Genomic DNA, 13,718 nt, shown 5'->3' on the forward strand with positions numbered 1-13,718 from the left:
AATCACAGGGTTGCCGATCAATGTTTCTACTATCGATGCGTAGTAGCCCTTTTAAGCCACCCAGTGATCTCAGATTACTTCAGCCAGCTATACTAATCGTCAACAACAGGTGCGTTCGGACAACCGGATTAGCGAGCTCACGGTTAGCGCGATGATTTGATCTTGGATGTGTCATTTGATCTTGGATGTAGTAAGCGAGGTACGAAGAACATCCCCCTGGTGTGACTGGTTCATATGTAAGTTTCAATAACAATTCAATGTTATGCCACCCTGAACCTGTCTTTGGGGCTGTAATGACACAAACTGGTGACACAATGAGCTCCAATTTGATCTGAATTCAGCCATTCAAGTCTGATAAAACTCTTGGATTTTAACTATATGTCAAATCTGACTAAAATGCAATAAATTTAGGTCAATTGTCATTAACACAGACAATCTCAAGCTGTGGTATCAAGCCGTGTAATCAAAGAAATGTTAATGTTAAGGAAAATTATTAGGGCCCGAGCACCGAGAGTGCGAAGGACCTATTGTATCTGCTCTGTTTATTATTATTGTTATTAGGGCCCGAGCACAAAAGTGCGAAGGCCCTATTGTATCTGCTCTGTTTCTTATTATTATTATTATTATTATTATTATTATTATTATTATTTCGGCAAATGAATCGGCCTTTTGAGGGCCTAAACATGCTCAAAAACTCATGAAAATTTGCACACGCGTCAGGTCTGGTGAAAATTTACGTATTTTAATGTCCGTAGACATGTCCAGGGAAAATTGGCTCAGTAGCGCCACCTAGAAAAATGAGAAATGCGAGCCCCCGAGATGGGTATGACCTACATGTATAAAACTCGGAACACATATCTAACGTTCGGAGACGCACAAAAAAGTCTATTATGGCCATGTCCTAAACCCAACAGGAAGTCCGCCATTTGGAAGTGAAGGTGACATTTTGGCTCTAATTTTGCCATTTCCATGCCTCGAACTTTTTCGAACTCCTCATTGGAATTTCATCGTACAAGCTTCATATTTGGTCAGTGTCAACTACACACCTGGGCCATGTTAAATTGCGGAGCTTTTGAGTTTTCGGGATACGGTGAGGCCGTGGCGCCACGGCGAATTTCGATGACTCGCCATGAAAATCTTATTGCCTCTCGTTCTGTCATACATTGTCCGACCTTGACCAAAGTGGACACATATGATAAGGCTCCACCCCTGAACATATTTCAACTGCCATATTTGACATCAGGGACAGCGCCACCTAGTGGGAACAGGAAATGTTATGTTTTACACTTTGGGGTACAGTATTGTAATGGGTGACATCTGCAGCCTCAAATTTCTCCAGGAAAGCCTTAAGGAGTTGGTCTTGGGTTACAGTGAAAACTGTGAGTTTTCGCTGAAGGTGTGACCCCAGCAGCATGGCGAACATTGAGGTCTCGCCATGAAGAAACAAATTAGTATAACTCAATGAAATCCAGTCTGATCAGTACCAGATTTTACAGGGATGATGTCAGACCCGCCCTGAACAGATTGATATGCCCATTGTCAGGAATACGTAGAGCGCCACCTAGTGGGAACAGGAAATGTCATGTCTTTCATTTTGTCGTACTGATTTTCACAGGTTCATCGTGGCCACCTCAAAAGCGGTGAGTATCACCATCAGTCCTTCATGATGCTTCTGTGCGAAAATTGTGACTTTAAACTGAACGGCGCACCCTGGTGGCAACGCAGTTCACCATGAAAGACGAAGTGGCTTTTCAGGGCTTGGAAATTTTAAAAGTCTTGGAATTTGGCCCAAACCTCCAATGTGATGAGGGCTTTGTTGTTATGTGATCATTTTCCTGGAATAGTGCAAAATGGCTCCACAGCGCCCCTACAAAATTTCAAAACATCAGCCCCTGCTCTGTGTTTTATTTATAAGTCTGAAACCTGGTAAGCTTATGGAGGATATCAAGATGTACAAAAAAGTCTCTTGGAGCAATATCCCAAATCCAACAGGAAGTCAGCCATTTTAAAATTAAGGTGTAATTTTAGCCACTTTTTCGCCTCTTTTCAGGCCTCATACTTTGTGAACTCCTCCAAGGGATTTCATCAGATTGACGCGATCTCCAGTGCGTGGAATCCAAAGACCTTTGTGATGTTAAATTGCGAAGCTTTTTATGTTCAGGGAAACGGGTGGTCATGGTGGCACGTGGAGTTTCAATCACTCACCAAAAAGCAGTAATCTGCTATCACTCAAAAACACAATGTCCAATCTCTCCTAGAGGTCGCAGTTATGATGAGACTCGAGCTTGGAAATGTTTGTTATGCCATTTGTCAGTAATGGTTAGAGCGCCACCTAGTGGGACGACTATAATCATCATTGAATGAGATGAAATTTTAGCTGGTGGTTAAATGCATGAATTCCATCAATGTGACATTTGATTGGAGGTGCTGGTTGTAGGTGTTGGGCGTGGCATGATGCGATGGGGTGCGAGGGCCCTCATAACGCTGCTTGCAGCTTTAATTATTATTATTATTATTAGGGCCCGAGCACTGACAGTGCGAAGGCCCTATTGTATCTGCTCCGTTTATCATTATTATTATTATTAGGGCCCGAGCACAAAAGTGCGAAGGCCCTATTGTATCTGCTCTGTTTATTATTCGGGCCCGAGCACTGAGAGTGCGAAGGCCCTATTGTATCTGCTCCGTTTCTTCTTCTTCTTCTTCTTATTATTATTAGGGCCCGAGCACTGAGAGTGCGAAGGCCCTATTGTATCTGCTCCGTTTCTTATTATTATTATTATTAGGGCCCGAGCACTTCGAGTGCGAAGGCCCTATTGTATCTGCTCTGTTTATTATTATTATTATTATTATTATTATTATTAGGGCCCGAGCACCGAGAGTGCGAAGGCCCTATTGTATCTGCTCTGTTTCTCATTATTATTATTATTATTAGGGCCCGAGCACAAAAGTGCGAAGGCCCTATTGTATCTGCTCTGTTTCTTATTATTATTATTATTATTATTATTATTATTATTATTATTAGGGCCCGAGCACCGAGAGTGCGAAGGCCCTATTGTATCTGCTCTGTTTCTTCTTCTTCTTCTTATTATTATTATTATTATTATTATTATTATTATTATTATTATTATTTCGGCAAATGAATCGGCCTTTTGAGGGCCTAAACATGCTCAAAAACTCATGAAATTTTGCACACGCATCAGGTCTGGTGAAAATTTACGTATTTTAATGTCCGTGAGACATGTCCAGGGAAAATTGGCTCAGTAGCGCCACCTAGAAAAATGAGAAACGCGAGCCCCGAGATGGGTATGACCTACATGTATAAAACTCGGAACACATATCTAACGTTCGGAGACGCACAAAAAGTCTATTATGGCCATGTCCTAAACCCAACAGGAAGTCCGCCATTTGGAAGTGAAGGTGACATTTTGGCTCTAATTTTGCCATTTCCATGCCTCGAACTTTTGCGAACTCCTCATTGGAATTTCATCGTACAAGCTTCATATTTGGTCAGTCTCAACTACACACCTGGGCCATGTTAAATTGCGGAGCTTTTGAGTTTTCGGGTTACTGTGAGGCCGTGGCGCCACGGCGAATTTCGATGACTCGCCATGAAAATCTTATTGCCTCTCGTTCTGTCATACATTGTCCGACCTTGACCAAAGTGGACACATATGATAAGGCTCCACCCTGAACATATTTCAACTGCCATATTTGACATCAGGGACAGCGCCACCTAGTGGGAACAGGAAATGTCATGTTTTACACTTTGGGGTACAGTATTGTAATGGGTGACATCTGCAGCCTCAAATTTCTCCAGGAAAGCCTTAAGGAGTTGGTCTTGGGTTACAGAGAAAACTGTGAGTTTTCGCTGAAGGGTGTGACCCCAGCTGCATGGCGAACATTGAGGTCTCGCCATGAAGAAACAAATTAGTGTAACTCAATGAAATCCAATCTGATCAGTACCAGATTTTACAGGGATGATGTCAGACCCGCCCTGAACAGATTGATATGCCCATTGTCAGGAATACGTAGAGCGCCACCTAGTGGCAACAGGAAATGTCATGTCTTTCATTTTGTTGTACTGATTTTCACAGGTTCATCGTGGCCACCTCAAAAGCGGTGAATATTAACATCAGTCCCTCGTGATGCTTCAGTGAGAAAATTGTGACTTTAAACTGAACGGCGCACCCTGGTGGCATCGCGGTTCACCATGACCAATGAAGTGGCTTTTGAGGGGCTTGGAAAGTTTAAAAAGTCTTGAAAATTGGCGCACACCTCTAATGTGATGAGGGATTTCTTTTTATATGTTCATTTTCCTTGAACAGCGCAAAATGGCTCCACAGCGCCCCCTACAAAATTTCAAAACAACAGCCCCTGCTCTGTGTTTTATGTATGAGGTTGAAACCTGGCAAGCTTATTGGAGATATCAAGATGTACAAAAAGTCTCTTGGAGCAATATCCCAAATCCAACAGGAAGTCAGCCATTTTAAAATCAATGTGTAAATTTGGCGACATTTTCCCTCTTTTCAGGCCTCATACTTTGACGAACTCCTCCAAGGGATTTCATTAGATTTACGCGATCTCCTGTGTGTGGAATCTAAAGACCTTGGTGATGTTAAATTATGAAGCTTTTACGTTCAGGGAAACGGGGTGGTCATGGCGGCACGTGGAGTTTCAATCACTCGCCAAAAAGCAGTAACCTGCTGTCGCTCAAAAACACAATGTCCAATCTCTCCCAAAGGTCGCAGGCGTGATGAGACTCGAGCTCGGAAATGTTTGTTATGCCATTTGTCAGTAATGGTTAGAGCGCCACCTAGTGGGACGACTATAATAATGGTTGAATGAGATGAAATTTTAGCTGGTGGTTAAATGCATGAATTCCATCAATGTGACATCAGATCGGAAGCGCTGGTTTTAGGTGTTGGGCTTGGCTCGACGCGCCGGGGGTGCGAGGGCCCTCATATCGCTGCTTGCAGCTTTAATTAGGGCCCGAGCACAAAAGTGCGAAGGCCCTATTGTATCTGCTCTGTTTCTTATTATTATTATTATTATTATTATTATTATTATTATTATTATTTCGGCAAATGAATCGGCCTTTTGAGGGCCTAAACATGCTCGAAAACTCATGAAATTTTGCACACGCGTCAGGTCTGGTGAAAATTTACGTATTTTAATGTCTGTAGACATGTCCAGGGAAAATTGGCTCAGTAGCGCCACCTAGAAAAATGAGAAACGCGAGCCCCCGAGATGGGTATGACCTACATGTATAAAACTCGGAACACATATCTAACGTTCGGAGACGCACATAAAAGTCTATTATGGCCATGTCCTAAACCCAACAGGAAGTCCGCCATTTGGAAGTGAAGGTGACATTTTGGCTCTAATTTTGCCATTTCCATGCCTCGAACTTTTGCGAACTCCTCATTGGAATTTCATCGTACAAGCTTCATATTTGGTCAGTGTCAACTACACCCCTGGGCCATGTTAAATTGCGGAGCTTTTGAGTTTTCGGGTTACTGTGAGGCCGTGGCGCCACGGGCGAATTTCGATGACTCGCCATGAAAATCTTATTGCCTCTCGTTCTGTCATACATTGTCCGACCTTGACCAAAGTGGACACATATGATAAGGCTCCACCCCTGAACATATTTCAACTGCCATATTTGACACCAGGGACAGCGCCACCTAGTGGGAACAGGAAATGTCATGTTTTACACTTTGGGGTACAGTATTGTAATGGGTGACATCTGCAGCCTCAATTTTCTCCAGGAAAGCCTTAAGGAGTTGGTCTTGGGTTACAGAGAAAACTGTGAGTTTTCGCTGAAGGGTGTGACCCCAGCAGCATGGCGAACATTGAGGTCTCGCCATGAAGAAACAAATTAGTGTAACTCAATGAAATCCAATCTGATCAGTACCAGATTTTACAGGGATGATGTCAGACCCGCCCTGAACAGATTGATATGCCCATTGTCAGGAATACGTAGAGCGCCACCTAGTGGCACCAGGAAATGTCATGTCTTTCATTTTGTTGTACTGATTTTCACAGGTTCATCGTGGCCACCTCAAAAGCGGTGAATATCACCATCAGTCCCTCTTGATGCTTCAGTGAGAAAATTGTGACTATAAACTGAACGGCGCACCCTGGTGGCAGCGCAGTTCACCATGAAAGATGAAGTGGCTTTTGAGGGGCTTGAAAAGTTTAAAAGTCTTGAAATTTGGCGCACACCTCTAATGTGATGAGGATTTCTTTTTATATGTTCATTTTCCTTGAAGAGCGCAAAATGGCTCCACAGCGCCCCTACAAAATTTCAAAACAACAGCCCCTGCTCTGTGTTTTATGTATGAGTTTGAAACCTGGCAAGCTTATTGGAGATATCAAGATGTACAAAAAGTCTCTTGGAGCAATATCCCAAATCCAACAGGAAGTCAGCCATTTTAAAATTAATGTGTAAATTTGGCGACATTTTCCCTGTTTTCAGGCCTCATACTTTGACGAACTCCTCCAAGGGATTTCATTAGATTTACGCGATCTCCTGTGTGTGGAATCTAAAGACCTTTGTGATGTTAAATTGCGAAGCTTTTTACGTTCAGGGAAACGGGGTGGTCATGGCGGCACGTGGAGTTTCAATCACCGCCAAAAGCAGTAACCTGCTGTCGCTCAAAAACACAATGTCCAATCTCTCCCAAAGGTCGCAGGCGTGATGAGACTCGAGCTCGGAAATGTTTGTTATGCCATTTGTCAGTAATGGTTAGAGCGCCACCTAGTGGGACGACTATAATAATGGTTGAATGAGATGAAATTTTAGCTGGTGGTTAAATGCATGAATTCCATCAATGTGACATCAGATCGGAAGCGCTGGTTTTAGGTGTTGGGCTTGGCTCGACGCGCCGGGGTGCGAGGGCCCTCATATCGCTGCTTGCAGCTTTAATTATTATTATTATTATTATTTCGGCAAATGAATCGGCCTTTTGAGGGCCTAAACATGCTCAAAAACTCATGAAATTTTGCACACGCGTCAGGTCTGGTGAAAATTTACGTATTTTAATGTCCATAGACATGTCCAGGGAAAATTGGCTCAGTAGCGCCACCTAGAAAAATGAGAAACGCGAGCCCCCGAGATGGGTATGACCTACATGTATAAAACTCGGAACACATATCTAACGTTAGGAGACGCACAAAAAAGTCTATTATGGCCATGTCCTAAACCCAACAGGAAGTCCGCCATTTGGAAGTGAACGTGACATTTTGGCTCTAATTTTGCCATTTCCATGCCTCGAACTTTTTCGAACTCCTCCTTGGGATTTGATTGCATAAGCTTCATATTTGGTCAGTGTCAACTACACACCTGGGCCATGTTAAATTGCGGAGCTTTTGAGTTTTCGGGATACGGTGAGCCCGTGGCGCCACGGTGAATTTCGATGACTCGCCATGAAAATCTTATTGTCTCTCATTCTGTCATACATATTCCGACCTGGACCAAAGAGAACACATACGATAAGGCTCCAACCCTGAACATATTTCAACTGCCATATTTGACACCAGGGACAGCGCCACCTAGTGGGAACAGGAAATGTCATGTTTTACACTTTGGGGTACAGTATTGTTATGGTTCAAATCTGCAGCCTCAAATTTCTCCAGGAAAGCCTTAAGGAGTTGGTCTTGGTTTACAGTGAAAACTGTGAGTTTTCGCGAAAGGGTGTGACCCCAGCAGCATGGCGATTATTGATGTCTCGCCATGAAGAAATAAATTAGTATAACTCAATGAAATCTAGTCTGATCAGTACCAGACTTTACAGGAATGATGTCAGACCCGCCCTGAACAGATTAATGTGCCCATTGTCAGGAATACGTAGAGCGCCACCTAGTGGGAACAGGAAATGTCATGTCTTATATTTTGTTGCACTGATTTTCACAGGTTCATCGTGGCCACTTCAAAAGCGGTGAATATCACCATCAGTCCCTCATGATGCTTCAGTGAGAAAATTGTGACTTTATACTGAACGGCGCACCCTGGTGGCAACGCAGTTCACCATGAAAAATGAAGTGGCTTTTGAGGGGCTTGGAAAGTTTAGGAAGTCTTGAAATTTGGCGCAGCCCTCCAATGTGATGAGCGCGTTCTTGTTATTTTACCATTTTCAATGAATAGTGCAAACTGGCTCCACAGCGCCCCCTACAAAATTTCAAAACAACAGCCTCTGCTCTGTGTTTTATCTATGAGTCTGAAACCTGGTAAGCTTATGGGAGATATCAAGATGTACAAAAAAGTCTCTTGGAGTAATATCCCGAATCCAACAGGAAGTCCGCCATATTGAAATTAATGTGTAATTTTGGCAACATTTTCCCCTCTTTTCAGGCACCGTTCTTTGACGAACTCCTCCAAGGGATTTCATTAGATTTACGCGATCTCCAGTGCGTGGAATCCAAAGACCTTTGTGATGTTAAATTGCGAAACTTTTTACGTTCAGGGAAACGGGGTGGTCATGGCGGCACGTGGAGTTTCAATCACTCGCCAACAAGCAGTAATCTGCTGTCACTCAAAAACACAATGTCCAATCTCTCCCAGAGGTCGCAGGCGTGATGAGACTCGAGCTCGGAAATGTTTGTTATGCCATTTGTCAGTAATGGTTAGAGCGCCACCTAGTGGGACGACTATAATAATGGTTGAATTAGATGAAATGTTAGCTGGTGGTTAAATGCATGAATTCCATCAATGTGACATCAGATCGGACGCACTGGTTTTAGGTGTTGGGCTTGGCTCGACGTGCTGGGGTGCGAGGGCCCTCATATCGCTGCTTGCAGCTTTAATTATTATTATTATTATTATTATTATTATTATTATTATTATTATTATTATTATTATTATTCAGGCAAAACAAGGGCCTTTTTGAGGGCCTAAACATGCTCAAAAACTCATGAAATTTTGCACACATGCCAGGTCTGGTGAAAAATTTTGTATTTTAATGGTTTTACACATGAGCATTTGGAAATGGCTCTGTAGCGCCACCTATGCCTTGTTAAATGCAGCCCTACGAACACATGGTTTGAGCTACATGTATGAAATTTGGCACACATGTGTATCATGCCAAGACGAACAAAAAAGTCAGTGGGCCCATTGACGCAAACCCAACAGGAAGTCCGCCATTTGCAAGTGAAGGTGACATTTTGGCTCTAATTTTGCCATTTCCATGCCTCGAACTTTTTCGAACTCCTCTTTGGGATTTGGTCGTATAAGCTTCATATTTGGTCAGTGTCAACTACACACCTGGGCCATGTGAAATTGCGGAGCTTTTGAGTTTTCGCGATACGGTGAAGCGGCGCCGCCATGGCGAATTTCGATGACTCGCCATGAAAATCTTATTGCCTCTCATTCTGTCATACATGGTCCCACCTGGACCAAAGAGCAGACTTATGATAAGGCTCCACCCCTGAACATATTTCAAGTGCCATATTTGACACTAGGGACAGCGCCACCTAGTGGGAACAGGAAATGTCATGTTTTACACTTTGGTGTACAGTATTGTGATCGATGACATCTGCAGCCTCAAATTTCTTCAGAAAAGCCTTAAGGAGTTGGTCTTCGGTTAGAGTGAAAACTGTGACTTTTCGTCAGAGGGTGTGACCCCTGCAGCATGGCGAACTTTGATGTCTCGCCATGAAGAAACAAATTAGTATAACTCAATGAAATCCAGTCTGATCAGTACCAGACTTTACAGGGATGATGTCAGACCCGCCCTGAACAGATTGATGTGCCCATTGTCAGGAATACGTAGAGCGCCACCTAGTGGCAACAGGAAATGTCATGTCTTAAATTTTGTTGTACTGATTTTCACAGGTACGTCGTGGCCACCTCAAAAGCGGTGAATATCACCATCAGTCCCTCGTGATGGTTCAGTGAGAAAATTGTGACTTTAAACTCAACGGCGCACCCTGGTGGCAACGCTGTTCACCATGACCATTGAAGTGGCTTTTGAGGGGTTTGGAAAGTTTGAAAAGTCTTGAAATTTGGCGCACACCTCCAATGTGATGAGCGCTATCGAGTTATGTGATCATTTTCGTCGAACAGCGCACAATGGCTCCACAGCGCCCCCTACAAAATTTCAAACCAACAGCCCCTGCTCTGTGTTTTATGTATGAGTCTGAAACCTGGTAAGCTTATAGGAGATATCAAGATGTACAAAAAAGTCTCTTGGAGCAATATCCCCAATCCTACAGGAAGTCAGCCATTTTAAAATGAATGTGTAATTTTGGCGACATTTTCCCCTCTTTTCAGGCCTCATACTTTGACGAACTCCTCCAAGGGATTTTATCATATTGCCGCGATCTCCTGTGTGTGGAATCTAAAGACCTTTGTGATGTTAAATTGTGAAGCTTTTTACGTTCAGGGAAACGGGGTGGTCATGGCGGCACGTGGAGTTTCAATCACTCGCCAAAAAGCAGTAATCTGCTATCACTCAAAAACACAATGTCCAATCTCTCCCAAAGGTCGCAGGCGTGATAAGACTCGAGCTCGAAAATATTTGTTATGCCATTTGTCAGTAATGGTTAGAGCGCCACCTAGTGGGACGACTATAATCATGATTAAATGAGATTAAATTTGAGCTGGTGGTTAAATGCATGAATTCCATCAATGTGACATCAGATCGGACGTGCTGGTTGTAGGTGTTGGGCGTGGCTCGACGTGCCGGGGGTGCGAGGGCCCTCATATCGCTGCTTGCAGCTTTAATTATTATTATTATTATTATTCAGGCAAAACAAGGGCCTTTTTGAGGGCTTTAACATGCTCAAAAACTCTTGAAATTTTGCACACATGCCAGGTCTGGTGAAAAATTTTGTATTTTATTGGTTTTACATATGAGCACTGGGAAATGGCTCTAGAGCGCCACCTATGCCTTGTTAAATGCAGCCCTACGAACACATCGTTTGAGCTACATGTATGAAATCTGGCACACATGTGTATCATGCCAAGACGAACAAAAAAGTCTGTGGGCCCATTGACGCAAACCCAACAGGAAGTCCGCCATTTGGAAGTGAAGGTGACATTTTGGCTCTAATTTTGCCATTTCCATGCCTCGAACTTTTGCGAACTCCTCCTTGGGGTTTGATTATATAAGCTTCATATTTGGTCAGTGTCAACTACACACCTGGGCCATGTTAAATTGCGGAGCTTTTGAGTTTTCGGGATATGGTGAGCCCGTGGCGCCACGGCGAATTTTGATGACTCGCCATGAAAATCGTATTGCCTCTCATTCTGTCATACATGGTCCAACCTGGACCAAAGAGCACACATATGATAAGGCTCTACCCCTGAACATATTTCAACTGCCATATTTGACATCAGGGAGAGCGCCACCTAGTGGAAGCAGGAAATGTCATGTTTTACACTTTGGGGTACAGTATTGTAATGGGTGACATCTGCAGCCTCAAATTTCTCCAGGAAAGCCTTAAGGAGTTGGTCTTGGGTTACAGAGAAAACTGTGAGTTTTCGCTGAAGGGTGTGACCCCAGCAGCATGGCGAACATTGAGGTCTCGCCATGAAGAAACAAATTAGTGTAACTCAATGAAATCCAATCTGATCAGTACCATATTTTACAGGGATGATGTCAGACCCGCCCTGAACAGATTGATATGCCCATTGTCAGGAATACGTAGAGCGCCACCTAGTGGCACCAGGAAATGTCATGTCTTTCATTTTGTTGTACTGATTTTCACAGGTTCATTGTGGCCACCTCAAAAGTGGTGAGTATCACCATCAGTCCTTCATGATGCTTCTGTGCGAAAATTGTGACTTTAAACTGAACGGCGCACCATGGTGGCAACGCGGTTCACCATGAAAGACGAAGTGGCTTTTGAGGGGCTTGGAAAGTTTAGAAAGTCTTGGAATTTGGCCCAAACCTCCAATGTGATGAGGGCTTTGTTGTTATGTGATCATTTTCCTTGAATAGTGCAAAATGGCTCCACAGCGCCCCCTACAAAATTTCAAAACATCAGCCCCTGCTCTGTGTTTTATTTATAAGTCTGAAACCTGGTAAGCTTATGGAGGATATCAAGATGTACAAAAAAGTCTCTTGGAGCAATATCCCAAATCCAACAGGAAGTCAGCCATTTTAAAATTAATGTGTAAATTTGGCGACATTTTCCCCTCTTTTCAGGCCTCATACTTTGACAAACTCCTACAAGGGATTTCATCAGATTTACGCGATCTCCTGTGTGTGGAATCTAAAGACCTTTGTGATGTTAAATTGCGAAGCTTTTTACGTTCAGGGAAACGGGGTGGTCATGGCGGCACGTGGAGTTTCAATCACTCGCCAAAAAGCAGTCATCTGTTGTCACTCAAAAACACAATGTCCAATATCTCCCAAAGGTCGCAGGCATGATGAGACTCGAGCTCGGAAATGTTTATTATGCCATTTGTCATTGATGGTTAGAGCACCACCTAGTGGGACGACTATAATCATGACTGAATGAGATGAAATGTTAGCTGGTGGTTAAATGCATGAATTCCATCAATGTGACATCAGATCGGACGTGCTGGTTTTAGGTGTTGGGCGTGGCTCGACGCGGCGGGGGTGCGAGGACCCTCATAACGCTGCTTGCAGCTTTAATTATTATTATTATTATTATTATTATTATTATTATTATTATTATTTCGGCAAATGAATCGGCCTTTTGAGGGCCTAAACATGCTCAAAAACTCATGAAATTTTGCACACGCGTCAGGTCTGGTGAAAATTTACGTATTTTAATGTCCGTAGACATGTCCAGGGAAAATTGGCTCAGTAGCGCCACCTAGAAAAATGAGAAACGCGAGCCCCGAGATAGGTATGACCTACATGTATAAAACTCGAACACATATCTAACGTTCGGAGACGCACAAAAAGTCTATGATGGCCATGTCCTAAACCCAACAGGAAGTCCGCCATTTGGAAGTGAAGGTGACATTTTGGCTCTAATTTTGCCATTTCCATGCCTCGAACTTTTGCGAACTCCTCATTGGAATTTCATCGTACAAGCTTCATATTTGGTCAGTGTCAACTACACACCTGGGCCATGTTAAATTGCGGAGCTTTTGAGTTTTCGGGATACGGTGAGGCCGTGGCGCCATGGCGAATTTCGATGACTCGCCATGAAAATCTTATTGCCTCTCGTTCTGTCATACATTGTCCGACCTTGACCAAAGTGGACACATATGATAAGGCTCCACCCTGAACATATTTCAACTGCCATATTTGACATCAGGGACAGCGCCACCTAGTGGGAACAGGAAATGTCATGTTTTACACTTTGGGGTACAGTATTGTAATGGGTGACATCTGCAGCCTCAAATTTCTCCAGGAAAGCCTTAAGCAGTTGGTCTTGGGTTACAGAGAAAACTGTGAGTTTTCGCTGAAGGGTGTGACCCCAGCAGCATGGCGAACATTGAGGTCTCGCCATGAAGAAACAAATTAGTGTAACTCAATGAAATCCAATCTGATCAGTACCAGATTTTACAGGGATGATGTCAGACCCGCCCTGAACAGATTGATAGGCCCATTGTCAGGAATACGTAGAGCGCCACCTAGTGGCACCAGGAAATGTCATGTCTTTCATTTTGTTGTACTGATTTTCACAGGTTCATCGTGGCCACCTCAAAAGCGGTGAATATCACCATCAGTCCCTCTTGATGCTTCAGTGAGAAAATTGTGACTATAAACTGAACGGCGCACCCTGGTGGCAATGCA

The 13,718-nt window shown here is 43.5% G+C and overlaps 1 long non-coding RNA gene across 1 annotated transcript in view; it reads left to right on the forward strand.

Annotated features, from left to right (window-relative positions):
* The first annotated feature begins 203 nt into the window (after window positions 1-203).
* The window catches only part of LOC120440188, a 42,607-nt gene continuing 29,092 nt past the window's right edge, over window positions 204-13,718 (forward strand). Inside the window, exon 1 of the long non-coding RNA XR_005613055.1 lies at window positions 204-236. This is a non-coding gene — a long non-coding RNA (uncharacterized LOC120440188). The remainder of the gene's footprint in view (window positions 237-13,718) is intronic.

Source organism: Oreochromis aureus, linkage group 5 (genome assembly GCF_013358895.1).
Source record: "Oreochromis aureus strain Israel breed Guangdong linkage group 5, ZZ_aureus, whole genome shotgun sequence".
NCBI classification, from domain to species: Eukaryota; Metazoa; Chordata; class Actinopteri; order Cichliformes; family Cichlidae; genus Oreochromis; species Oreochromis aureus.